Here is a 27,568-nt window from a genome sequence, read left to right on the forward strand (position 1 = left end):
CTTCCATTGGCATTTGCGGGCAAAATTGGGCTGCAATCTGTGATGATGTTGAAGTTAGGGCAAAATCTATCCTCTGTCCCTAATGCGAGAGCTGCTCATGGGATCTAGGATTTGTCTTCACCTCAGTAATGCCTGCAATGGAAGCAACTTCATTTCTCCCACATTTAAGTTAATTTGGTTAGTTAGTTAATTGAATCCATGCATCACTTCCCACCACCAAGAAGGTCTGAGTGACTCACAAAAGATAAAATGCAGGGGGATGGGTACAATCTATAGCATAATTCAAGCTGCCTGTAGTTTAGGAATGACCCTAATTTGCTCCTATCTCAAATGTGTTCTTGCCTATAGAAGTCAATGCAAACCATTTCATTCCCTGGGAGAAACAGAGTATTAGTCAAGTCAGGTTTCTGCAAATACTATACTTCAAGTGGTTCACAACAGATACATTAACAATAGTAATCCTATCCAGGCATTTATTCACACACACGGGGCTGGGTTCAAATAAGCTTCGGTTATCTTAGCATAGGCTACTTGACCAGCATTTAGTTCTGCTTTCACACTATCTTGTCTTGTTGTGTTCTATGAAACACAGGCCATGGTTAAATATTTTAAAAAGCAACAAGCCAACTTCAAACCATGGGCAATGAAGTTGGTTTGTTTAACTAATCACAATTTGTTTTATACCACTATCTCTAGTCCTTCTCCCAGCTGCCTGGGAGGAAGAGAGTAAAGTCAGGTTCATTCCAGCTAGTGGACATCATGTTAAACCATGGTTTGGTATTACTAGCAAACTGAGCTTCTGTCTATTGCAGAGGTGGAATAACATTCTTGCCAGCCTGAAGGCTCACAGTGATTTTTGCAGAATTTACGGTGCTATCAATTGCTGAGCAGATTTCATTGCTTAGCAGGAAGTTATAGGACACCCATGTAGCTAGAACCAAGCCAACATGCTGAGTTATTGGTGAAAATAAAAGTCTTTGTCTACAGAGGATCACTCATTCTAATTTGGTGGTTACAAGATTTACCAGAGTGGTGATTTTTGTCTGAGGCCTATTTACTTTTCCTTCACTTTGACAAATTATTTTTACACTGCCAATTCAATCTCCGAGGAAAGCCAGTGTATAGTGCATAGCATCCAACCAGTCGCAATGCGCCAGCCATTCCTGTGAAGCTGTGAAGGGGCTGAGGAATCAGGTAAGATATCTGAACAAGCTCTTCCTTTAATTACAGGCTGCAGCAAGAACCTCCAGGCTGAGATAGCATTTAAAGACAGCCTGACAAGATCTAATCAAGCAGGATGTTAAATGCAGATGCAAGAGCCATCTTCTTTGCTTAAAATGTATGAGATTTAAAAAGGGGGCAAAAGGGAGGGAGGGAAGGAAAGAAAAACCCGAAGTGATTTTGTAGAGTTTGCCGTTGAAGTGATTGCAGAAGCATGCCTCATTACTTAGCAGGAAGCCATGGGGCAGGATTTCAGCACTGTCAAGAGCAGAGCATCATTTGTCCGCCAAGCCTCATCATCCCAGCCCCTTTGGCCATCAGGAGCTTAAAAGGGCAGGAGGCTCAAAAGTTCTTCAAGGAGGTTAGGGACAATAAATGGTTCTCCTCCCAGGGATGCAGCACTCTTCTTCTATGTCTTTATTTAATGCCTATTTCCAAAATATACAGGAGTCAGCTGAAAATTAGTGATGAAAACAGTTCCATCGCAATCAGATAAGAAAACACAAACAAAACCTGGGTTTGCTTCAAAGCAGCTAATGCCATGCCAAATATGTGTATTGTTTTATTTATCTTTCAAACAGAAAATTCAAATATCCAAGGCCTGGGCAAGATGTTTTGTGCCTGACAGCAGCTATTCCAATGAAGGCTCATGGGAAAAAAAATTATCAGTACTTACTCTTGTTGAAAGGTTTCTGGGGTGTGAGAGATGCCTCCCAAGAAAGATGGGGATTGTTTCGAGGACAGCACCCTGCCAGCTTTCCCACTCTCCCCAGCCCTTTGCCAAGCTCTTGAGAGTTACATGAGAAGTGCTTTCATCTGCTCAGTTGTTGCCATGATATTCCCTACCCCTCCCACAGTTGCAAACATTTGGTTCTCTAGTATGTGTTCCAAAGGAAGAAACACAATATATTATTGGTGGAAGTGCATCTGACCGGAGAGGTACAAATCTTGGCTATACTCCTTTATCCAATGCCATCAGTGGAGGCTCAGGTGGCCTTAGTGGTATGAACTGTCTGTTTCCAGGACCGGGATAGTCTGATTTCAGTAACCTAACCATAACCTAATGATTGAACTATTCCAGTGTACTCTGTATGGGGCTACCCTTGAAGACAATCTGGAAGCTGCAGTGGGTGCAGAATGATGCTGCCCAGCTGTTAAGGGGACAGTGAAATGTGACCATATACCACCCATTCTTAAAGCACATTGCTGTCTGCCTGTGTGCTACTGGGCTCAGTTCAAGGTGTTACTGCAAGTGTACAAAGCCCAAGTCCTAACATTCTGAGCCTTTTGGCACATAGTATAAGATTCACTGCAGTACAAGGGATTTGTACCATGGACCTCTGCATTATTTTCTCTCTCTAGGGCAGCAGGGGAGAGTAACACACTTAAAATGAGACATAGGTTAGCTTTTCATTGAAAGAAGAGAAAGGGTGCCAGTATATTTTGCCTCATACCACAGATTCTTACAAATGCAAGCAAGCAAGTCTTTTTTTTAAATGAATTTTTGGGGTTATGGGTTATTGTGCAGAGGTTGGGGTGAGGGCTGTGTAATGCTAAGGGTTTTGTTTCTTGAGAGTGCAAGATGAGAGCACCAGGCCTGTATGTCAGTTGTGCTGCTCATAATTTTAAATCAGCTTATGTCTAAAGGAAGGTGTTGGTATATCTTTGTCCTTGAGCCTGCTTACAAGTACCAGGGGTGTACAGCTCTCAGCTGCTGCAGCTATAATGCAGCCCAAGCGCCTACAGCAAGACACAGTAGGCATGAGTGGGGAGATCCTAAGTGGTGATAAGTTGCTCTACATCAGAGTATACCATCCTGCAGTTCCATATAGGAGTTTTCTCCTAGCCATGGCACCACAGCTATTTCTGAAGGACTATCCTGGAAAACATTTCAAGAAAGGGGATTTAAAATAAAATAAAATACATAAGCATTTATAAACCATGGGGCAGGGATGGAATGATTTAAATTGGTGTCATCTAGAAAATGACTTTTCTTTCTCTGCTGTCCAGCAAAACACACACTGCCTCTAGTTTGTTGTGCTAAAGCTTTACAGAGCTGTGTGAAATGCATCAGAATCTTTCTTTGCCACCCAAACACAGACAATTTATTTTAATTCTCTCCAAGTACTGCCATTTTGTCGTCTGTTGCTCAGCTGAATGCAAATGTATATGGAAGCGTTTCAGAGGCAGCCTATGGCAGATAGGAAAGTTTCCCACAATCCCGTGCCCAACAGCTCAACAAAATAAAAGCTGGGAAGTAGGGGATAAAGAAATTAAAGTGCAGAGAATTGATTTGTATAATGAAATTGCTGAGAAGTAGCAGTGGTTGGGGTTTGTTTTCTTTCTTATTTTTATTAAGCCAATAGGTGTGAATATACAGAGGCCAGAGACTTCCAGGGGGATCAATTTTGCACCAGCAAGTAAATTAAAAACAGAAAGCAAACTAAATGACAGCCCCCTTCTGGCACTAGTCAGTCTTTGCTTCAGTTCAGGAAAGGGAATGCTGCCAGGTAAGGAGAATAATTGCAACTGTGCTTATGGAGCCAGCCTTGACCTGGGAGGGTTCAGGTGTCAATCAGGAGGGCAAAACCATTTGTCACAGGGATGTAGATTAGGGAAGAAGAACATGAAAGCATTGTTTACTTTATTGCCCATTTTGTACAGCCTAAGGGTGGAAGGGAACGTGGGTGGCTGCAGGGTTAGATCTTTATTTTGTCCAGCACTTATTACAATTCAGTATTAAAATTGTACATGCGTGCACACACATCATTCATTTCAGTTTCTCCAATGTGCTGAATTCTTCACAGCATAAAGAAGGGTTTAAGAGATGCAGTAGTAGCTGCTCTTTGCTTTCGGTGTCCCCTCACCCACCCAACAATCCCTTATTTAAGTTCCATAGCAAGTTTCTAATTGCAGGGCCTGGTTTTAGCACCAGCACGTATTTCTCACCAATACCACACAGGAGCATGGCTTCATTTGATTTCAGTGGTACCTCAGGTTACAGACGCTTCAGGTTACAGACTCCGCTAACCCAGAAATAGTACCTCAGGTTAAGAACTTTGCTTCAGGATGAGAACAGAAATCGTACCGTGGCAGTGGGAGGCCCCATTAGCTAAAGTGGTAGCTCAGGTTAAGAACAGTTTCAGGTTAAGAACGGACCTCTGGAACGAATTAAGTTCTTAACCAGAGGTACCACTGTAAGGTTTTCTTAAATAGGACTAAAGAATAACAAGGACTGTATTTCTCATGAATCTCCTGTTCCCTGCCCTTAGTTCAGGGCAGGAATCTGCACAAAGTATAATCACAAGTACGTTTCACTGCAAACCTTACAAAAACTGGGAACAACTTGCTTACACACACACACACACACACACACACACACACACACACACAATGGCATGAACATCTTGCACAGTGCTTTATCCATAGCTCTATGGCTAATCCAGACAATGAGCAGGAAAATAGCTGTGAATCTACTAAGATAAACACCTTTCAAGGAACCTATTTAACACATTACTGCATCAGGCCTCCCTGAAATCCATCAAGGCAACATTTATTGCAGGCTTTGAACAGAGTAGGCACCCTGACTGCTAGCAATGACAAAAAAAGCACACACAATTCTAACATAAACAAAATGTATTCATTTATTTACTTTAATATCTCACCTATTACACAGACTCCACACAATTTGTGACCAACAAAACCAAATGTGCCCTACTAATCTTATTGTGATCTGTCAAATACCAGCAAAGCGGTGCACCGTATTGTAGAAAGGATCTTGCACAATAGTAACATAAGACAATCCATTTCCTGATTCCCAACTGATCAGTCAGATCCTATGTATGAGCAAAATTATCCACGGTGCCACCCAAAAGGAATATTTTGGAGATGCATCTTACTGATAAATTTTATTTCATTATATTTATATTCTGGTTTTCCCTCCCACCCATCACGTAATTCAAGGTGACATAATGTGGTTCCCAGGAGATCTCACACGCAGGCACTAATCAGACCCACACCTAAATAGGGTCAAGAAGAGTGACTGCTTCTTGCGCCTTCAAGGGCGCCTTTAATGGGGGTGGGAAATGACAACCTGTCTATATTGTCAAATGATTAACCAACACGACTGGCTGTCTCTGCAGAGATGTGCCACCATCTTTTAAAGGGACAGAGGTTCCTGGGACTAAGCAGCTTGCGAATAAAGTCTGCACATAGCAAAGTTCATTTTTACACTTTTCCCCACAGAGGAAAGCCACCTATGGTTCCCTCCCATGAGGGAAATTTTATTCAGATATAATAACAGAGCCATGCAAGGCAAACAAAAAAAGTAATCATAACTGCCATGAATTAACAATTAACACTAGATATGAGGGTAGTTATAAAATTACTGTTGAATTAGTAATTGATAGTGTTAATAAGCAAAATAGTTTGCAGTCAGCTGAAAATGGTGATTTTTTAGCATGTTTTATTGTTTTTTAAAAACACTTTTCTGTACTGAGTGCTTGTAAGTACAGTGGTAACTCAGGTTAAGAACTTAATTCATTCCGGAGGTCCGTTCTTAACCTGAAACTGTTCTTAACCTGAAGCACCGCTTTAGCTAATGGGGTCTCCTGCTGCCACTGGAGCACGATTTCTGCTCTCATCCTGAAGCAAAGTTCTTAACCTGAGGTACTATTTCTGGGTTAGCAGAGTCTGTAACCTGAAGCGTATGTAACCCGAGGTACCATTGTAATACTAGATATGTTGGGGTATTTTCTTTTTTACTGCTTTACTTTTCAGTTTTCTTGATTATGTTTCTACATTTTTATTATTTGCTGATTTTACTGTTGTAAGCCACTTTTAAGTCTTTTTTTCTAAGCAATTACTAAACAAAATAAATAAATAATGGGGCAATAAATAGTAGTATGGGTGCCAGCTGAGTTCAATGCTACTGAATTCAGGACTCTTTGGGAACCAGTGGCGTAGCGTGGGGGTGCAGGGGGGCTGGCCGCACCGGGCGCAACATCTGGGGGTTAGGGTTAGGGGGCGCAAATCCACGGGTTTGGGGGCGCAAATCCACGGGTTAGGGGGTGCAAATTACTTGCCTTGCCCCGGGTGCTGACAACCCACGCTACGCCACTGATCTGTATTGACACCAATTCAAGTTATTAACAATCTTGTCATGCTCTGGCAGGGCAGCATCTGGCTTAATTCTTAATGGCTCCTCTGGAGTTATATGTACCATAAGTAAGTGAGCATAAGTCAAGACATTTAGGAGTGGGGCAAAACCACCTTCTCTCTCTCTCTCTCGACACTGGCTTAATCATAGGCAAGCAGCCACCTTAGCTCCCACACCAATCTCCATTAACATCATTCTTCCCACATAATTGGTTTCCTGGCATAATTCACCCCAAGCCATCCTTTCCATGCCTACATCATGCAATTATTCTCTTAGAGAAGCCCACTTCTCACTGTCAGCCTGATTAAAGCTGTGACAAATATGCCCTTCCCACGTTTGTGGGGCCATTCATCCCAGGTGGAGGGGAAGGGAATAATTCAATGACTACTGGGGGCAGTCACATTTCAAGAATTTCAATCTTACCTAAAATACTAGGTAGCCGATGGGGAACGATGGGTTCCTAAGGTAACCCTGGGAACAATGCTACTCCATGATGTAGTAGCATTTTCGCAGGATTCTTTGTCCAAGCAATGAGGCTGGAGCAGCCAAGATTCTGCCAAAAGTGGCAGCAAGGCTTTTTATTGTTTTTTTAAAAAGCCCCGGGTTGGGTGAGGTGCTAGGGAAAGAAAAAGAAATCCTTGATCATGTCACATTTAAAGATAATTCTTCTAAGACTAATCCATTGTTGGAAGGCTGTTTTTGCCACACCACACTCCAGATTTATTAAATAATACTTCAGCCTAGCACTCTTGTGTGAGCTGAATAGTCAGGATAGCTCAATGGGCAAAAATAAACGAAGGACGCTGTAACTCTCACATCCCCTACATATAAAGTGCCCTTAATTCTTATCAACGATAAATAAATGCATATTTCATCTTCAAATGTGAGTTATAGAGGGGTGTTTTTTTGTTTAATGGTTTTATTTTGCTATCTTTTTTTAGTATCTAAAGTATATTTTTCTTCCAGAGTTACTGTTAAGCTGGGAAAATATTAGTTAATATATTATCAATTGACAGCAAATTTGGGGGCAATAAGTACTTATGCTTTCTGGGAAAATAATGTTGTCTACAGCAAGCGGTTTAATAGGAAAAAGGCATCCAACTATTGATTTGTGGGCCAAATGTGTATGCATTACAGTTGTGCAAAGGCTTTAGTTGTTGTATTTCTAGTGTCTGCAGGTGTTTGTATTTTCTTATGGATTTTTCGAGGCAGAGGAATCACGCGCTCTGTTGTGCAATATAGAGGGAGAAGATCAGGACTTCTGTTACAGTTTCTCACCAACTACTGTTGGTGAAACAGGAGTACTAGTGGGGCCTGCAACAAAAAATGCTGCAGTGTATCATCGCAACCTAAGAGTGGGCTGCTGTTCAGGGTTTCAGCCAGACATTACTTCTAAGCAGGTCATTCCACTCTCCAACCTGCCTCTTTTCTTTTCCATCTGATGCTCACATTCTACAGCCCCTGGATTGCTGTTGTTTCTTGGGGTAGTAGTACTGGGAACTGCTTTGGATTTCTAGTTTTTGTGTGTATACTTCTGCAGTGACCAAAGCATTTGGCCTTTACTGTTACATGGTTGTGGACCAGGATTTTAATGCATGCAGGGAGCCTCCTCAAGTATACAAGGCTCAATGCTTCAGAAGTTTGTCCACCAACTTATGGAGGAGACAAAGAAGGCAATGGAGATGAAGCTTAGTACAGTGGTACCTCGGGTTACATACACTTCAGGTTACAGACTCCGCTAACCCAGAAATAGTGCTTCAGGTTAAGAACTTTGCTTCAGGATAAGAACAAAATTGTGCTCCGGCAGCGCGGTGGCAGCAGGAGGCCCCATTAGCTAAAGTGGTGCTTCAGGTTAAGAACAGTTTCAGGTTAAGAACAAACCTCCAGAATGAATTAAGTACTTATCCCAAGGTACCTCTGTATACTCATCCCTGCTCATGTGTTCAGAATCCATACCTTTTGCTGAAACTTGCAGGTGCTGTGCAAATTCAATCTATTCATTCTGAAATACATATAGCTTATTTGGGAAATACACATAGCACCTTGGGAAATTATCTATAATGAGTTGAAAAATAATGTTTAAGATAACTTTCCCAAAAAGACTGGAGTCCTTTTTGTAGGGAATAATTCAGACTGAAGTCCCTCAGTGTCAGCAAAATTTATTTATGTATGCAACAATGATGGCCTGAGTTTTGTTAGCCCCCAAATGGAAAGTGAGGGAGGTCCCAGGCAAAGAGGACTGGCAACTTAAGATGTTAGAGTATGCAGAGCTTGCAGGTTTAACATAATAAGAGAGCAAGAAGAACATATATCCAAAGAAGAGTGGAAAATATTTATTGGGCATATGGAAAATAATTGTACACAGCTCAAGACGCTGGCAGCATTAATATAAATTCAACAGTGTAATTAATGTTTGAGGGATGTAAAAGTGGAGAACTGACGAAAATGGTTATAGCAAAATATGCAGGAATTAAAGATAAAATGAACCATGGAAAGAGGAGGAGGTAAGTCATTGGATACCTAACAGTATGTAAAATGTTTATTTTAAGATGTGAAATTTAATAAAAACTATTATAAACAATAATAATTTGGTTCGCCTTGGTTAGCAGCCTCTTGTTCTCAATCTTACAGGTACTCCTGACAAGAACTAAAGCTACATGATTTCAGAAATTATTTAAGCATTCTTTTGATTAACTAAACTCTAAAAATAAACAGATGCGCTTTCCCAGTCATTCCCTTGAGATATAGCTGAGAAGATACTTAACATTTCCCATGGTGTGAAACAAATTAATTTGCAATGAAATTGTACCTGCTGCTTTAAAAGAACTTATACTTCACAACTTTATATTTGCAGGGGGCTGGGCTGAACATCTGGCTCACAAGATGCTTACATTTTGTCGGGCCACATTTTGTGACCAGTTGGTCTTTGAAGTGGGTAGGCACCTTTCTACTGCGATAGAAAACACCCTCAAATATAGCGCATTCAAAAATAGTGGTGCATAAACCATGGGATTTCCTCAGCAGACTGAATAAAGCAATGAATTGAGTTGTTATGTTGGGAAACGACCAGCCTGGGGACTTGAAATGGAGGTCACAGATATTTGAACATGAGCCTCCCACCGACTTGAGCTTCCATGTTCAAATGTTTGCAAGCATGATCAAGGAGGAGAGGGGGCGCTCCGATTGCCTCATTCCTGCAAGTGCTACCACCTGCCTCCTCTTTCCCATAGTAGAGGATGTCCCTCCTTCACCTTGTCCCCAAGGAACTAGCACAGGCTTCCTCAACCTCGGCCCTCCGGATGTTTTGAGACTACAATTCCCATCATCCCTGACCACTGGTCCGCTTGCTAGGGATCATGGGAGTTGTAGGCCAAAAACATCTGGAGGGCAGAGTTTGAGGAAGCCTGAACTAGCAGCTCAACTGAGGCAGTTCATGAGAAGGCAGTGGTAGGTGTTTCTCAGACTCCAGTGCAGCACATTTCCCTGCAGAGGTGGGACTGCAACTTCCAGCTGCAGAATCCTCAGCAGGAAGGTGATGCTACTAAGAAGGCACATGTACACTGTCTCCCCAGAAACTACCTCTTTTATCCTATTTTCATCTTCATATCCAGGGTCATTGAACATAAGAATGGAGTAGGACAGGATGGAGCAGTAACACAACAGAGCCATGTTCTCTCAGCTTAGCACAAGTGTGGCTAAACTTTTCCAGGCCAAGGGTAGCATGATTAATCCTCCAGGAGCTCCTTATTAAGTATGAAGTGGTCAATTCAAAAATTGTTTAAGGAAAACCTTCAGGGTTTTTTTGTAACACACACGCACACACACACGTTTAAAAATGACAGTTTGGAAGAGAGAGGGGGACCACAAAAAAAACCTTTTGGGGGATGAATGAAACTCATGGGGCATTAGTTAGCTGCTCATGGCTTGGCATGTTTTCAGCATATTCACATTCTACTGAATGTCACTGGATCACAGACTTGTAAAGTTTGAAGGGACTACGAGGGTCATCTAGTTCAATTCTCTGCAATGCAGGAATCTTTCACCAAACGTGGGCCACAAACTCATGACACTGAGGATTAGGAGTCTCATGTTTTACCAACTGAGCTATCCCTGGGTAATAATCTGTAGCAGTTAAGGACAGGGACTGGGGCAGATAAATCTATCAACTTTAATTTTTTTCAGTTATGCATCTTTTTCAAACTTAAATTCAGTTTCCCACATTTCTATAGCTTGCAATTTACTTTGCACCTTCAACCACATTCCTTTTTAAAACATATTTTTGTATGTAATATTTGCAAGCAATTTCCCCAAATACAATTCATTTTTTTTACTTTAATTTCACTGATATATGTATTTTTGCAGATACTTTCCAATAATAATAATAATAATAATAATAATAATAATAATAATAATAATAATAATAATTTATTATTTGTACCCCACCCATCTGGCTGGGTTTCCCCAGCCACTCTGGACGACTTCCACAGAGACCAAAAATACACTAAAATGTCACACATTAAAAACTTCCCTGAACAGGGCACAGGACATTGGGTACAATATCATGTTTGCTGACTAGGAAAGGTTATGGACCACCGGGTTGAAATTCACGGCATGTAATGCCTTGAAAGAAAATATTATGAAAATGATATAAAGGTGGTACATGACCCCAGTCAAGCTTGCAAAAATATACCATTTGTCTGATAATAAATGTTGGAAATGTAAAGAAACTGAAGGAACGTTCTTTCACCTCTGGTGGACCTGCCCTAGAGTTAAGGCTTTCTGGGAAATGATATATAATGAGTTGAAAAAGGTATTTAAGTATACCTTCCCTAAGAAACCAGAGGCCTTCCTTTTGGGCATTGTCGACCAGAGGGTGTTTTATGTATGCAACAACAGCAGCAAGGATACTTATCGCCAGGCACTGGAAAACCCAAGATTTGCCCACACTGGAAGAATGGGAGATGCAACTGATAGACTATATGGAATTAGCAGAAATGACTGGCAGAATCCGAGACCTGGGAGAAGAGGCTGTGGAGGAGGACTGGAAGAAATTTAAGGACTATTTACAAAAATACTGTAAATTGTATGAGTGTTAAGAAAGATGTAAGATTATTAATAATATGGCACCATTAAGATAGTTAAAAGGAGTATGAAGATAAATGAAAACATAAGAAAAGACAAATTTTGGATAAATATTATGCTAAAATGAAGCTTTTAAGGTTTGGGTAAAACTATCTAAAATTAGGGACACAATATTGGAAATTATAATATAAGAATTGAAACAAGGTGATAAATTGCTGGGTAAAGTTCGAAAAACTTAGAACGCAGGAACGAGAGATGTGAGGAAGTCCAAAGAAGTGAAGAAAATGTGGATATTGAAAAAATTGTATGTTATTTTGTTTGGTTTTTTTGTTGTATTGAGAAAACCTTTAATAAAAAATTAAAAAAATAAAAATAAAAACTTCTCTGAACATTTCACACACATGTTTTTGGGTTGAGGAACTTTATCACACAATTCAGAGAAGTGCATATTTCAAAGGATAGCTGTGTTCTGCCTTGTGTATTGGTTAGAAAGTGCAAATTAGGTTGGCTCACATTAAAACAGCAACTGAAATAATTTCTCCCACAACCTGAATTTTCTCCCCATCGCTTATCCTTCCCTAGCTTTCAACCTCTCTCAATGATTTAGCATGCAGTTGCTGTATTCTTTGTTATCTGTCATATTGTCCTGCCATGTACATCTCTTACATTCATGGAAGATGTGTAAATATGCATTATTGCTTTCCTTTCATGAACAGAACAAAGATCATGAAATGGAATATTTTAATATGGGGGAGTTATTGCATGTAAATACATAGGCTTGGATTCTAAGGTATCCTCTCTTCATATGGAGCAGGCCTGATTTCTGCCGCCTCTTCCTTCCATCTGCAGCTCACCCTACCATTGCGCCACTCCTGGTCAACCTCACTAAGATTCCAAGACTATGTGTACGCCTGGGTTAAAGCTACAATAGCAGGTGAAGGAAAAAATGTGTGAGGACTATGGGCAGCTATGTAACAAGCACATATTCAACAGGCATGCAATTTCTGGTCAAAGATGCAAGACATACAGATTCCAACTCCTTCGCCATTACATTTTTACTTCTCATTAAGCTGTTAAAGTGGGGTGGGGAAATAAGTCTTAAGTATGGATAATAGGGAAGAGCAGCCGGCTGGTTCTTTGCTGTTTAAGTGCTTGAGATCCAATCTCTTCTGTTATGGAATAATAAGGAAGGGGCTGAACAGAAGACTGCAGGAAGGAAGTGCTTTGAATAGAGTTTTGTTTATTTATTCATTCAGTTTTAATCCTGCCCTTCTTTCATTGCATTGCTCTTAGCGCCGGCTACATCTTAACATGTTATTAAAGTGAAAGAATAGAATAGCTCTCATAATTAAGACATCAAACTCAATATCCACAATAGCTTTGAAAGGGGTTGTTTGGAACTGGATAGTGGTTATTACAAATCTCTGGGTCCAGGGAGGGCTTCTTGAGTGGCTGGGATATCAAGTTTGAGCATGCCCAGGTCATTTACTGAGGAATTAAGATAAAGGTAAAGGGACCCCTGACCATTAGGTCCAGTCGTGGCCGACTCTGGGGTTGCGGCGCTCATCTTGCTTTACTGGCCGAGGGAACCGGCGTACAGCTTCCGGGTCATGTGGCCAGCATGACTAAGCTACTTCTGGCAAACGAGAGCAGTGCACGGTAACGCCGTTTACCTTCCCGCCGGAGCAGTACCTATTTATCTACTTGCGCTTTGACGTGCTTTCCAACTGCTAGGTTGGCAGGAGCAGGGACCGAGCAATGGGAGCTCATCACATCGCGGGGATTCGAACCGCCGACCTTCTGATCAGCAAGTCCTAGGCTTTGTGGTTTAACCCACAGTGCCACCCGTGTCCCACACAGGAATTAAGATAGTCCATGGTTAAATTCAGCCCTCACCTCCACTGATCCTTTCCAATGCTCAGTTACACTACACATTTCATCTACTCTTCTGCCATACCATTCATTTGCAATATCATAGTCTAGCCTTAACAGCATAATTCTTTAGCAAAGACTTCCAATGTGGTTGTAATGGGTGGTGGGTTTTTAATAATCTAATCCCAATAGGACTAGAAAGAGATGGCCCAGTTCAGCTTTGCCAGCAATCTGAGCTGCTATGCTTCCTAGCTGCTACTCTTTCCTCTCCCCTTCACTTGGGAGGCAGCAGTTGGTAAACAAGAACAGGGGAACTGCAGGTGGTGCTTGAAGACAGCCATTCTAATGCCAAATGAATTCATCATGAATAATCTTATCATGATCAATAGGGCCAAAGGATTACTTTTAAGCTCTAACAATGATTAAACCATTACTTTTTAAAGTGTGGCAGATCAATCGGTTCATTTCAAGGTGCACCGCGTGCACAGACTGCAAGATGTACTGGAGCCAGGCAGCCAAACGCATGGCAGAGAAGAAAAGCAGCCCTCCTGCTTCCTTAACTGGAGGTTGACTGCAAGAACAAGAGGAAGAAAAATGCTGCTCCAGGGCAGCTGTCCTAAAGAAAGGTGTGGTGCAGGGAGCTGACTGCATAAGGACAGAACAAAAGAGACTGCAGAATTAAATAGAAACACCTTCGGTAAGTTTTGCCAAAGGCAAAAGTGTTATTTTTTAAAGGGTCTTTGAAGCAAAGATAGATCACTAATGGGCGAGAAAGGCTGAATTTTATTGAGCAAACTAACTTTAAACAAGGGACACGGGTGGCCCTGTGGTCTAAATCACAGAGCCTAGGGCTTTCCGATCAGAAGGTCCGCGGTTTGAATCCCCACAATGGGGTGAGCTCCCGTTGCTGGGTCCCTGCTCCTGCCAACCTAGCAGTTCAAAAGCAGGTCAAAGTGCAAGTAGATAACTAGGTACCACTCCTGAAGGAAGGTAAACAGGGGTCCCTATTCCTTTACCTAACTTTAAACACATACACACACAGCTCACCCAGGTTCAAATAACAGTTCCTGCTTTGCACAAGGATGCACAAATAATTCAGAAACCTTCATGCAGAATAACTAAACAACCAACAACCCCTCCCTCTTCATAAAGATACAAACAAAAACAGACAGTAAGTCCACAAAGCATACAATACCGGACGGCCACCTGGATCTCTCCTTCCAGCTGCAGGGAGCCCCATAGGTACCAGGAAAGTGGATCTCAGTCTGGCCAGTTTTTGCAGCACCTACAGCAACATAGGTGTATCAAAGCTCCCCCGGCCTTCCTGGCTGAAGCCCTATGGTTTTTAGCTGCTCCAGAGATGAGGCTAAATGGCCCAGCTATTTCCACCTGCCTTGATTGTTACTACCTGCACCTGGCCTGCAGTTCCCATGAGTCATTTCCAAAAACAGTAGTGCTTCTGCAAGCTCTTCAGTCAGTATTAAATGAAGGGTTAATTGCACAAGCCCACCTACACCTTCTCGATTACAATTCTTCCACATTTCCACTACAGGTAATATGCAGAGTTCAATTCTAAAGGAATACAGAAATACCAATTTTGGGGAGTGTACGGGAATCTAGTTAATCACTTGACTGTCCTAGTTGGGAGCACCCAAAGCGTATTGCAAGAGGTACATGAATCTACTTCACCTATTCCTCCTAGGTTCTTATCTAGTACCAACAATATGATATGCACTGCATGGATCAGCCAAAACCCATACTTTACTGTCATACTTTCAGGAGGAGAGGAAAATCACCTGCAGCCTCTTTAGAGGAGTGGAAGAATTTACCCTAAACACACGCCTTTTCCTTTCCTGTTGCAATAACATCTCATTCCCAAGGTAGGGGAATCCAGATTTTCTCCTCTTGGGGAAGTTAACATTATCCTACTTTTGGGCACATCATAAAAATACATCCCTAATAACCATATGGCTCTGAATATAAACAGAGCCAGCATGTGCCAGGAGGAAGCAAACACACTGACAAAATATTTGTATGCAGATGCCAACACATTTGCGGGCACATGATATTCATGATAAATACCACCATTTCCTAAGCTTGGTGTGAAAAAAAAACACCACCCCCAAACACATTGAATCCACTAAACAATTTACAGGCTGCACAGGCCAATGGAAGAAAGATCCTCTTCTCATCAAGAAGATTGCTTTGGTTATTGGAAATGTAGGCAGGCCAGCTGATATCTGAAGCCAGTGCTTTTATGCCACTTTACATTTGCCCTTTTGCCATTGTTTTAATTCTGTTTTACTATTTTATCATGCTCTTAGTTCTCTCCTTTGAAATATATGTATTCAAGGACATGGTCTAAATACATGAAATAAATAAATGCAATCTTTGGCAATAAATGCTGCATTAAGCGGTGAACTGGTTCAAATTTGCATATATATAGTCAATGTGGTATGCCACTTTGAGTTTGAATTCAGAGGGATAAGTGCTTTATATACTCCATCCTTAGGTTTACTATTTTTAAAACAAACATTTGTTTCCTCAGGAAAAATAAAAAAGTAATCAGCACATATTTCCCCCAAATAACACGTGAATGCAAGTTGAAACCTTCTCATTAACCTTCATTTAATGGGCTTAAGTGCAATTCACATGTTATGCTTTCCCCACTTTAACTGTCACAATATCCCCTTCTAGCATGGGAGAAGGTACTGTTTGACTGCTCATGCTGCAGAGGAGCACATGCTACCTTGTGACCTGATTGGTGACAACCTGGCAGTGAGCAATGCCCCCTTTCTGTATGACCACACTATAATTTCCTTCACTGTCACTGCTCTCTAATGAAATTATCATGTCAGTATCCATCTCACCTTCTTTTAAACCACCACCACCTCAAGCTTCTGTTTCCTGGTACAGTTGGTGAAGGCTAGAGTAAGGAAACTTTGCTGATTTAACCATGCTTTTTTCTATGGAAGGGCATGTATATGCCCACAGTATTAGTGCATGGAGTAATACTTTAACTAAAAAATAAGCTCATGCAAGTTTCCCAAACTTGGGTCTCTGCCCCAACTGATCTATCCCACATGGTCAGGTTTCAGTTTCACTGAAGCCAGCTGCTCTTGGCTATGGTGGTAAAAAACCGCAGCCATATAAAAAATGCCCACAGACATGGAAAAGAAAGAGGATTTCAGTAAAAGAGCTGCATTTCACTTCTCAATAATGACGAAAGAGCCACATTTTTATGGGGATAAGTTAAAACACTGAAAAAAACCATTTCTAAAAGTTTTTTGTTCTATGGAGGAGAAAATAGTGGGTGGAGGGCTAAAGCTATGTTCCCAGGTCACACAGAAGAATGCAGGAAGCTTGAAATGCAATTGTAAATCCATGTTCTAGCATGGCTATCAGATCAGTCAGTTTATAAACCTGCATATCTATATATCTGTATATATTCTAAAACTGCATATCTGCCCTTCACATCTGCAGACCCACAGAATGAGAGAAGGTCAAAAACACATATGGAATTGGCCTTGGAGAACATGTCACACTAGCACTTAGAGGGAAGGAAGGTGGAGATTGAAATGGGCCACCACTGCTCTTTCCATTCTTACAACAGCTCTTGAGAAGTCAGCTGTTCCCTTGTAAGTCTGACTCACACATTGCTCCTTCTGCATCTTGGATGGTTTGTGTGTGGTGCCTTAATTATCTCCATGGAAACATACAGGCAAATTGTCATGTCCAGACTTCATGTAGCAAATATCTTGATTGCAATGATCAAAGAAAAACCAAGGGGCTATTAGAGGCTTTAAAGAAGGCAAAGCAAAAGAATGAAATACCTGCCAAGTCAGAAAGGACTAAATAGTATGCTAATGTGCAACACATTCCATGACCTCCCTCCAGAATTCTACCTCCCTCCTCACCAAGAGGATCCCTGAAGGCTAAGTAGGAGAGATTTAGAGACTGAGAACAATGAATCTACATGAGCCAGCAGATCAGAAAAGGCCAATCACAGACCAGAGGGTGGCCAGTTCTTCAAAGTCAGCAGCAAGCTTTGATAGGCTTGATTGGGGGTGGGGGTGACATGCAGCTGGTTACTATATTTTATTTGTCTGCTTTAATATTCTTCTCACACCTTCTCGATTTCATTCATCACTTGGGCAAATCCAGTTTGAGCTTTCTATTCAGAGTTCCAAGTCCAGGATTACAGAATCTCAGCGCTGATTCAGAACTCAGGCTATGACAAATGGAAGAAGCTAAGTTTCTAGAACTTAGACAAACAACAGAGAAGTGAAAGGAGAAGCGAATAAAAGGAGAAATGTCTGTGTGCACCTACATGACAAGATGGTGGGCTTTCACTGCACAGGGCCTGCCACAAACCAGAGCTGGACATGAACAATAACATATTACAAAAGTTATCTCCCCTTGGGGCATACGTTGCATTTATTTATCAGGTGGAGTTATGGTATTCCTGCTATCTTTAGTTCACACATTAACTCATTCAATGTTCCTTAATCCATCGAAGCATGCAAGTAGTGGCTGGGGAGGTGGGACAGAGGGCAGAATGAGGCTGCCACCACCACCACAAAGTGGCAATCAAGAGGGAGGGGGATCTCATGGTCTTAGGAATGTGTTGTATAGTGGCAGCTGAGAGGCTAAAGCAGCACTGTGCAGGCATACCCATACCCAATGGCCAGAAGTGCACAGCATGGGATGATGATATCATCACCCATTCCTGACTCCACTGCTGCCAAGCGATGCTGACAGGGTCAAGCCCCCTATTGCAAAATGCTACCCAGTAGCAAAGGCTTTGCACCTGTCTCCACACCACCTAACCAGATGCCACACATAGCCGATTACCTGGTTAGTCTAGTTAATACATCTGGAACAGTATCTTTACTGCCTATCAAAACGCATGCCAAATCAAGCCAGTTACAGTTCTCTGCATGCCCCTGATTCAGTTTGCAATACAAACTACCCTTCCCCTGAAGAGGAACTGCCCCTACAGTCTAATGCCCATATGCGATTACATGACACTCATTTCTTTGCTTCACTGAGGAGTTCAAGCATTGACTGGTAAACATTTCAGCTGGGCTATGAGAAAGTGAGAGGCACATTTCAGTTGGGTCACCCTTATGGGAAAACTTGGTAAGGAAAGTAATAAACGTCTTAATGGGATGCTGTTCTGCAACACTGAAAGCCAAGTTGCCTGTTTGTTCTGCCTCTGCCGCCTCCTTTCCTTTCTTTTAGCAGTGGTTGAGAAGGATAAAGCTGCAATCATATGTTCACTTAAGTAGGAACAAGTTGAAACATGGAAAAAGTCCTATTGAACTCAATGGGGCTTACTTCTGAATATCTTTGTATAGCGTTGGGCTGTACAAGGATTTTCTAGACAAAAGTAAGAGTTACAAGAAAGCCAGCAATTGGCTAGTCATAATAGGACTCATGCTTGTCAAGTGGTGTAGAAAAACCCTTCCCACTCTCCTCTGCAGTAACCCAACTTGTGTACATTATAATAGGCTGTGTGCCTTCGTCACTTGTACATGCCGTATACTAATTTTTATTCCATTGATCAAAAATAAAAGTGTATTAAGCTGGCCCTCCATTTATTTATTTATCTATATAGCATTGTCCGCATGCATACACTATGCTTTTCAGATGCAAAGAATCAGATCTGTGAGAGGATCTGCTCCTTCACGAGCAGCTTCTCTGCACAGAAGAGGAACAAATATCTTTTATTTTTAAATGTTATTCATTGCATATCTATCCCACCTTTTTCTCCAAGAAACTCAAGGTGGCATCCATAGTTCTCCCACTCCTCATTTTATCCCCACAACAAACCCTGTGAGGTAGGTTAGGCTGAGAGGCAGTGACTGGCTCAAGGCCACCCAGTGAGCTTCATGGCTGAGGGGGGATTTGAACCACTCTAACCACTGCACCACACTCCCAATGAACCTGAGCTAATAAATCCCCCCCCCCCTGATCTTGAGCAGCTGCTACAGTCAAATGCCATCTCAGCGAAAATAACACAACAGCTCTAAGGAACAACATTTTCAGAGCGGGGTGGGGGGTGGGAGGGAGATGGATTTTTAAAATAATTTCTTCTTGGTTGATAACACATTGGGATTTTCCCCATAGGGAATAACTGAAATGGTCAGTTCACCATGCAAACACTCACCTTACAAACCATATCTCGGGAACATATTACGTTTGCATAGCAGGACCTGTGTGTATTGCCATTACAAACTAGTGAAGTGAATGAACATAGCAATATCTGTAAGAGATGGAAAAGCTTGTTTGACATTGGAGATTAGACTACAGTGTCAGTGGCCATTATCTGCTGTTCTTTAGGGTCCTGTAGTTCTAAACAAGTGGGCTGCCAAAGAGGACAGTTCATCACTTTGTATTAGAAGTTACTTTTAAAAGAGAATACTTTCATATAGAGGCATCTTTGATGGTAAAAGCTTGGGCTGTGTGTGTCACCCCTTCTACTGGGTATGAATAAAGCGATTTCTCTTTCCTAGCTGAAAATCAAACTGCAAGCCTAGTCCCTCTAGAGACAGAGCTCCTGCCATAAAGTTACAAAGTACAATTTAAATCAGTGGACCTTTAAAACATTCACATATGTTTATGGATCTGACCATTATCTTCCATCTGAGACATCACACGTTCTATGACAGCAGCAATGCAAGGCCACAAATAAAATATTAACCCCAATTACTTTGAAGTGACCTTCATCCCTCCCAGGATCAAAGGGACAGGGGTGCCTTCTGTCTCTTCCCTTTTCAGGGAAAGTAGCTGGTAAGAAAATTAATTAAACAAGTGGCTGGATAATTGATTTGTGCTTAAATGAGATAAAACATTGTGTTCTTGGCAAGGAGGCAAGTCCCTCTTTCAATGAAACAACCAAGATGATTTCCAGTATAAAACAACAGCGACTATCTCTCACAAGAGATCATTATGGACGGATTATGAACCCTTCTGGTATAATGCAGGAGGCCCTCCAGAGAAGGCATTACCAGGTGTTATGAAGGGACTATAACAAATAATATGCCTTTGGCATTATTTGCTAGTCTGGCCCATAATCCATATATAAAACCCTCTCTGGAGAGGCTGGGATGGCTTGCCAAGGTGGCTGGTAATCCCCTAGAATTCTTCTCCTGAAAAACCACCACTCCTTGCCAAATTGCATTCTGAAGGTCCCAATAACTTTTATGATTTTAAATGTCCTCAAGCACTGAGAGAAAGCAGCACAGATATGGCTTCAGGCTAGATGTCTGTGTCCTGAAAAATCTGGTTTACCGTGGAAAACAACAAGGGAGTTGAAGGTAAGAGAGAAGATGCTCTTATAACAGAGTTGAGTGGTATCACTTATCAGTGATGTCATGGGCACCAGGTTCTTAGGATAATGCTCGTCCGAGTATGTTCCACACAGCATTCCAAATAGGTGGAGCCCCACCAGCTAAGGAAATAATGGCATCTCCTCAATATATTTGTCAGAGCTTGATCATGACCAGCAGGATGAGTTAAGTCAGGAGCTAGGGCACATGATATTAGCCAGGAGCAAAAGGCTAACTAAAAGGCAGAGTCAAAGGGCAAATCAGGACCAGAGGCCAAACCAGGAGGCAGCACTGAAGCATAGCAACCAGAGCTCAGGAAGACCTTGCTGCTCAACCAAAGCCCTGCTAGAACAAGAAGTTCCTTGTATTCTTCCTGCCCAGAAGGACCCAACAGTCAGCCTGACTGAGTGGAGTCAGTCACTTGATGGGCTGTAACTTGCAGTCCAATGGCTCTACATACAGGTGCAGCAGCTGCCGACAATACCTTACCATGGGCAAAAGGAAGGCAGTTTGGCCCTGATATTTTCACAGAATAAGAAAAGGATTTCTGCATCTGACAATCCCTTGATTTCTGCATCTGACAGGGTCCTGCATGGGCATTGCAGCCCCCTGATCCAAAAGAAAATACTCGTAGAAAACCAAAATGAACAGTAGTAAGTACAACAGCATAAAAAAACAATATCAATCAGAAACAAGAGGGACAACCCCCTTCTGTACACAAAGGGAACATAAATCACCAGTAAACACTGTAAAGCAACCAACAATCTTGTCCTGTGCTAATCTGTGAGACAGCTGATCCCAGGGCTCATATTACGCATGCAGCCCTCATCTGAAATCCACTAGACAGCAGGTTGAGCCATGGCTAAATATTGATCAAGGAGGCAGTTTCACAAAACACTGCCACATTTTTCTTTCAAGGCACTAACTTGTTTGTCAATAACTCTCTCTTTTGTATGGCGGGAGCTGAGATTAAGAAGATGATGTAGATTTTTAGATCTGGATTTGTATATCTTTGCTGCATATTTATGTTGGCTCGGCTCCCAAGGAGTGAGAGATGAAAAGGAGCTTGTGCATCCCTGAGACCCTTAAAAGTCTTTCCAAAGCACCAGAACAGCAAGAAATGGGATGTTGGGCAGGGTGGGGCAAGAGGGAATAACTGAAAATTGGACAGAGCCACTTTATGCAAGCAGTGGAATGGTTCTATGCATGAAAGTCTTTTCATGCTACTTGGGCTTCAATCTGATATTTGTGACTACTGGCATCCCAAAAGCACTGCATATTATGATATTAAAGGCCTGTGATCTTCTGGGCCTCAACCTGAAAGCACAGTGGTAATGGATCCTGTTTTTAGCATCAGAATAAAAAATGAAATGAAAAAAGGGAGTTGCAAAAATCGAGCTGCAAAACAGAATACAGATAATAACTCTACTATCAGCAGCAGCAGCAGCAGCAGCAGCAGCAGCAGCAGCAGCAGCAGCAGCAACAACAACAACAATGTGAGATTAAGACTACTTCTTACCTACCTTCCCGCGAATAAGCCCCACAGAACTTTCCTGAGAGTAAAGTGGACATGTATAGAGATTGTTCTGTAAAGTACTAGTGAAATGGGGGTTAGATCACATATATGTTATTCACAGGGCTTCTTTCAGCCAGAACTCAGGTGAGCACTATGGCCTTCTAAGAGAACGAGGGAGGTATTCATGATGAGTTCCAGTACCTCTTTTTTATATATATAGAAAAAATAGCATTGGTTATTTCAAATGAAAAGTTAAATCAAAAAGTGCTCTCTTGTGTTTAGCTGACTTGCAAACAAAACACCATCTTGCTTACGCTCTTGGTGTGGCTGTTTGAAAGATCTGAAGAAACCCTTATTACCTGATTAGATAATAGCTGGCACTAGATTCCAGGAGCCTGGAATCTGAGTCCATAAATATGCTGCTGCTATGTATAAGATAGAACAGGGAGTGGGTGTGTGATGGCTGTGACATTCCATGAAGGCAATGCTCTGTCCCTTGGAATAGAAACGGTTGCCTTGCAGATGGCCGTGTGTGTGCATCTGCAGGGTACCTGACTTTAAACATGGATAAGGAATGACATCTGCCCAAGAAATTTCCCATATTCTAAAAATATCTGTCTTCCAGAATGGACCTTATATTATCCCATAGGGGGAAATACCAATGTCAGGCAAGATGTCTTGATCTAGCAGTGCATTTCATGCTTGTGAGGCTTATCTGGAGGTCACATTTTTCCTAAGATAAGTACTGAAATATTTCTCTTTTCATTGGTTGTTCCCTTCAAGTTCTGATCTCCTGGAGTAGAAGACTGTGACTGACAATTGCAAGAGAAATTGCAGAACGTATGGGAAAGGATTAGATGTCCTGCTCATAGAATTGGGAACTTTTTTTCTTCTTCTTTGGCCCAGCACTGTTGCATGTGGGATAGACTTGGAGCATTTATTTGAGGTATCAGCAGCAAAATTAAGAAATCACTATTATTATTAAATTTATTTCTCAGCCCTCCCAAACAGAGCCTCAGAGAACAAACACACAAATAATAAAACAATTAAAACACTTAAAAACAATTCAAATGCAGATGCAGGCTGGGGCTCAGCTTTCAATAGGGGGCCACAAGCTGCCTATTCGTGCGTTACTTGTGTACAGGACATATCTGTGCTAACACCGGAGTACTTATTAGGAGCCACCATTTTATCCCCATCCCTGCTGTTGGGTGTTCTTCCTGTAACAACTGTGTGTTGTGAGTGGGTGTCTGGAGAGAAAACATGCAACCACCTAGCTGTCTCTTCAACCTAATATCCAAGTCAAGTGGAAAGCAGCAGATGACAGAGGGCAGGAGGCAGCAGCAAGGAGTTGGAGGGCAGCACTATGAGTGCCATTTGACCTGACCTTCACCCCCTAAACTACCCTGTTGCCTTCAGGTGTGATGAAGAATGCTGTCCCATCACACTGAAATGAGGTTTCAGTGGCTAGTCTGCTTGGCTTCCATATGTGGAATGGGGGACAGACATGTGCAGGTTTGTCCTTTGACTCAGGTAGTCTTGAACCAGCCCTGCAAATGGGCAAAAATCTAAAAGGGACAATCTAAAAGGAGCAGGTCAAAATACAATTTTTATCTCATTATTACTTTAGGATTTTTTTTTGAAGTTTTCACAATACAATTAAAAGAACAAATTAATCTACAAGGAATAAAGAAAGGAACTAAAGAAAGAAGAAACAGAAATGACAAACCCCTTTCTCACCGCTGTATCTTAACTTTCAACCCCTACAGAGTATAGAGAATACAGAGACACAGAGCACTACAGATCCCCAGTTTAAACAGGAGAACGTATTGGAGAACAGAGCAGCAGACAGGTACAGGTGGCAAAGAGCTAGTCTCAGGTGCTGTGCTTTGTATCAGTGATACAGAATCAAAGGTCTGATTCACTTTTTTCATGCTTTCTCCTGCTGCATGAAGTAGTAACTTCTGAGTACGGTTAGCGCTTCAGCATAAATGGATTTTCAAAGGCTGCCCTGTGTATGATAAATCCAAGCATCACGATTTCAAATTGTTCCCATTTCACCCCTCTCACAATGCTCAGGCATGCAGATTGCTACAGTGCATTCTTCATAGCTGTCTTATCCTCACCGGTACCATACGTATTTCTCTGTTGATTCTCATCTGTTGATTATATGGTATTTATAACGTGTATAATGCTGGCCACCTGGTTCTGTAAGGAGGCTGTACGCATGGCAGCGTGCAGTGGGGGTAAATTGTGAGATATATAAAGACATAACTACTTAGTAGTATTTTAGGAAGCAAAATATAAATATATACCCATATAAAACATGTATGAAGCAAAGCCTATATTGTCTCCAGGTGTGGAAAGAAAAAGCTAATCTTGGGAACTGCCACTTACAGGTTTACACTGGCCAAATATAAGCATTTTCTCTCTCTCTGTTGAAATAAATGGGAATCAAAGGTGCCTGACTTCCTCTGGATCCTTTTTTTTAAAAAAAGGTGCAACTCAATTTTAGTGCCAAATTCCAACATTGGCTGTCCTTCTATCTGGCACCATTTTAGGAAGGAGCAAGTGACTATCCACACACCAATGAATTTTCATATGCTCAATTCACACCTGCCTGGGTTTTCTCCCTGAAACTGCAAATGCTGACAGCTTTGCATTCTGTCCCTGGACTCTACTTTGGTAACAATGGGATCCAGCGTATTTCTATAATATTGAAAATGGGTGTGTGTTATGATGAGTTGTGAATCTTTGTCACTGGAGGTCATCTGTTGCTGAAGAGGCTGTATTAATGTAACCACATTTAGTATCTTCCTGTGAAGAAACACATGGTGTCCAGAAACACAAGACCCCAGAGAAGATAAATAATAACTTCCTGCCTTTCAGACATTTCTGAAATAGATTTTCTGTCAACCATAATGTCTCCATGTTTAGGTATGAAATCTGCCAGGGCTAGATATAAATGCAGCAGCCCAACAGGGAAGGGAGATTCTCAACAAAGCCAACCGTCTGAATCGATACAAATGGGAATTTTTGAAAAGCAGATAAGCTGAAGAAGAACTGGGATGAAACCAAGAAGCTAACGTCTTACAATTCACAACACTGCTGGCCACTCACAAGCCTGCATTCCCTGCACAGGCTTGGGCTGTACACCAGTTAGCCACATAGATTATTGAAGGGATGCCTAGCCAAATGTATTAGAGTACACCTAAGCAATAGTAGTTATAATAGTTAAAAAATAAATAAATGAGACTCTTGTGGGGTGGTGAAAAGAACAGAGGGGAAGAAAAAGACACCTTGCTCATGTTCAGAGGACTCACTGTTGCACACAGGGAGTCTTGCAAAGAGTCTAGGACAGTATGTATAAATGTATGTATGTGCGCTCTCTCTCTCTCTCTCTCTCTCTCTCTCTCTCTCTCTCTCTCTCTCTCTCCTCTCTCTCTCTCTCTCTCTGCTCTTGTACACACACACACACACAGAGAGAGAGAGAGAGAGAGAGAGAGAGAGAGAGAGGTTGACATGCCATCTCACCCAATCAAGATACACAACAGGAGAATGCAAGAGCTACCCTCTCTCAAGCAGCCCTGCTTTGCACTTGGTGGCTCCCCACATTCTAATGGCAAAGAGCAGGGGGCAGCAAACTTTTTCAGCAGGGGGCCGGTCCACTGTCCCTCTCACCTTGGCTGGACTATATTTTGGAATAAAGAAAAAAGAATGAATTCCTATGCCCTACAAATAACTGAGATGCATTTTAAATAAAAGGACACATTCTACTCATGTAAAAACATACTGATTCCTGGACCATCCGCGGCGGGCCGGATTGAGAAGGCGATTGGGCCGGATCTGGCCCCCAGGCCTTAGTTTGCCTACCCATGGCAAAGAGCATGCAGAACAATGGTGCTAATAAAACATTAAGCTTCCACCCCATCCTGCTCCCCATGCCTTTAAGGCTGGAAGCCTGCCTTCTAATGAGAGTCCAGCCAAAGGTTTGCACAGGAGCCAACTGTGAGCTAAAAGCTTAGGGGTGGCTACTGCTGTATTTGAGCTCTCATTACAAAATACTTAAATGCTCTTTGCACCGTAGAGCACTGCTTCTAACTCTTGGGCCATAGCTCTCCTTTTGCTACTGAGCATAAGTAGAATGGGATGTCCAGAGGAGCCCTTTATTCATGCTCAGCAGCTGAGTGGCAGCTTCTCTTGTTGGCAAGTGCTAATCTAGTTTCCTGCTCCTCCTGGCCATACTTGCTCCTTTGTTTATTACAGTTATTACTTTTGCTAACGGGGATCTAGCAGTGCCTGTGCGCTGCCATTTATATGCTAGCAGCCACACCCTGTGTGTCTCCTGCCTCCACCCTCCCTCCTTTCATCAATTGTTGCTCAAACCTACTCCTGGCACATTTCATTTGTTATGGGCGGGCAAGCACTGCAAAAAGGTTTTCATTACCCATCTTGCTATTTCTGGGTAATTTTCCACAAACGGCTCTTTTTTTGGAAATAGGCTGCCAGGGAGATTTTATAACTTATGCAACTTAACAAGCACCACCAGACACTCTTTTCTTCAAAGCCCACTTGTTCTGGGGGGCAGGCACTTGGAAGGGAACACGCACCAGTCAGTACTCTACCTTTGGCAAAGTGTTGCACTCACCTCTGCTCTCCCTCAGTAAATAGAAAGATCACATTCAAATGGAAAGTGTTCCACATTGCTGAGTTTTAAGTTTAAGGGGGCACTTCTGTCACGAAGCCTTGTTGCAAAAATTTCAGATGGTGCCATGAAGAGCTGATTACTGTTGAAGCACAATGCATTTCTGCTCCGCAGCCTGTTTAACCTTTCACCCTCTCTAAAGCAACAGTAATTTCTGTTAAGGAATTGCCCTAGCAGCAACAGCACGGAATGTGAGTCAGTGCACCTAGCTATCTTATGCTCATGCATGGGTTACTGGAGGGAAAAGCATGAATATTACAAAAGGACAACTCAATCCTATGCACATTATGCAAACTTAACTTCCACTGATTTCAATAGGAGAATTGTGTGTGTGACCAACTCTCTATCACTGTCCCACTTTGCATGTGAAGCTAAACCAAACCACAAGTAAACATGTGGGTTTGTGAGTGAAGATCACTGCCACTGCAATACTCCCCCAGTCCTGTCGCTGTCATTCAACCCAGGGCTAAACCATGGCTTGGCTTCCTGTTACACCTAAACCTGGGCTCATGGTTTGTTTCACTCCATACAGGCCATAAATGACAAACCAAGAACAAACCTTGGTAACAGCTCATGGTTGGTCTGGACTCGAGCAAGACAGATCAAAAGCCCAGGTTTACACGTAATGCTAAGCTGAGCTTGGAAAGCACAAGAGCTGCAGGACCAGGTGAGGAGCCAAG

The 27,568-nt window shown here is 42.1% G+C and overlaps 1 protein-coding gene across 5 annotated transcripts in view; it reads right to left on the reverse strand.

Annotated features, from left to right (window-relative positions):
* Positions 1 to 27,568, reverse strand: part of CACNA2D2 (calcium voltage-gated channel auxiliary subunit alpha2delta 2) — a 520,700-nt gene that overhangs the window by 244,197 nt on the left and 248,935 nt on the right. The gene's annotated exons all lie outside the window — the stretch shown is intronic.

This window comes from Podarcis gaigeae, assembly GCF_964106915.1.
Source record: "Podarcis gaigeae genome assembly, chromosome: 2".
NCBI classification, from domain to species: Eukaryota; Metazoa; Chordata; class Lepidosauria; order Squamata; family Lacertidae; genus Podarcis; species Podarcis gaigeae.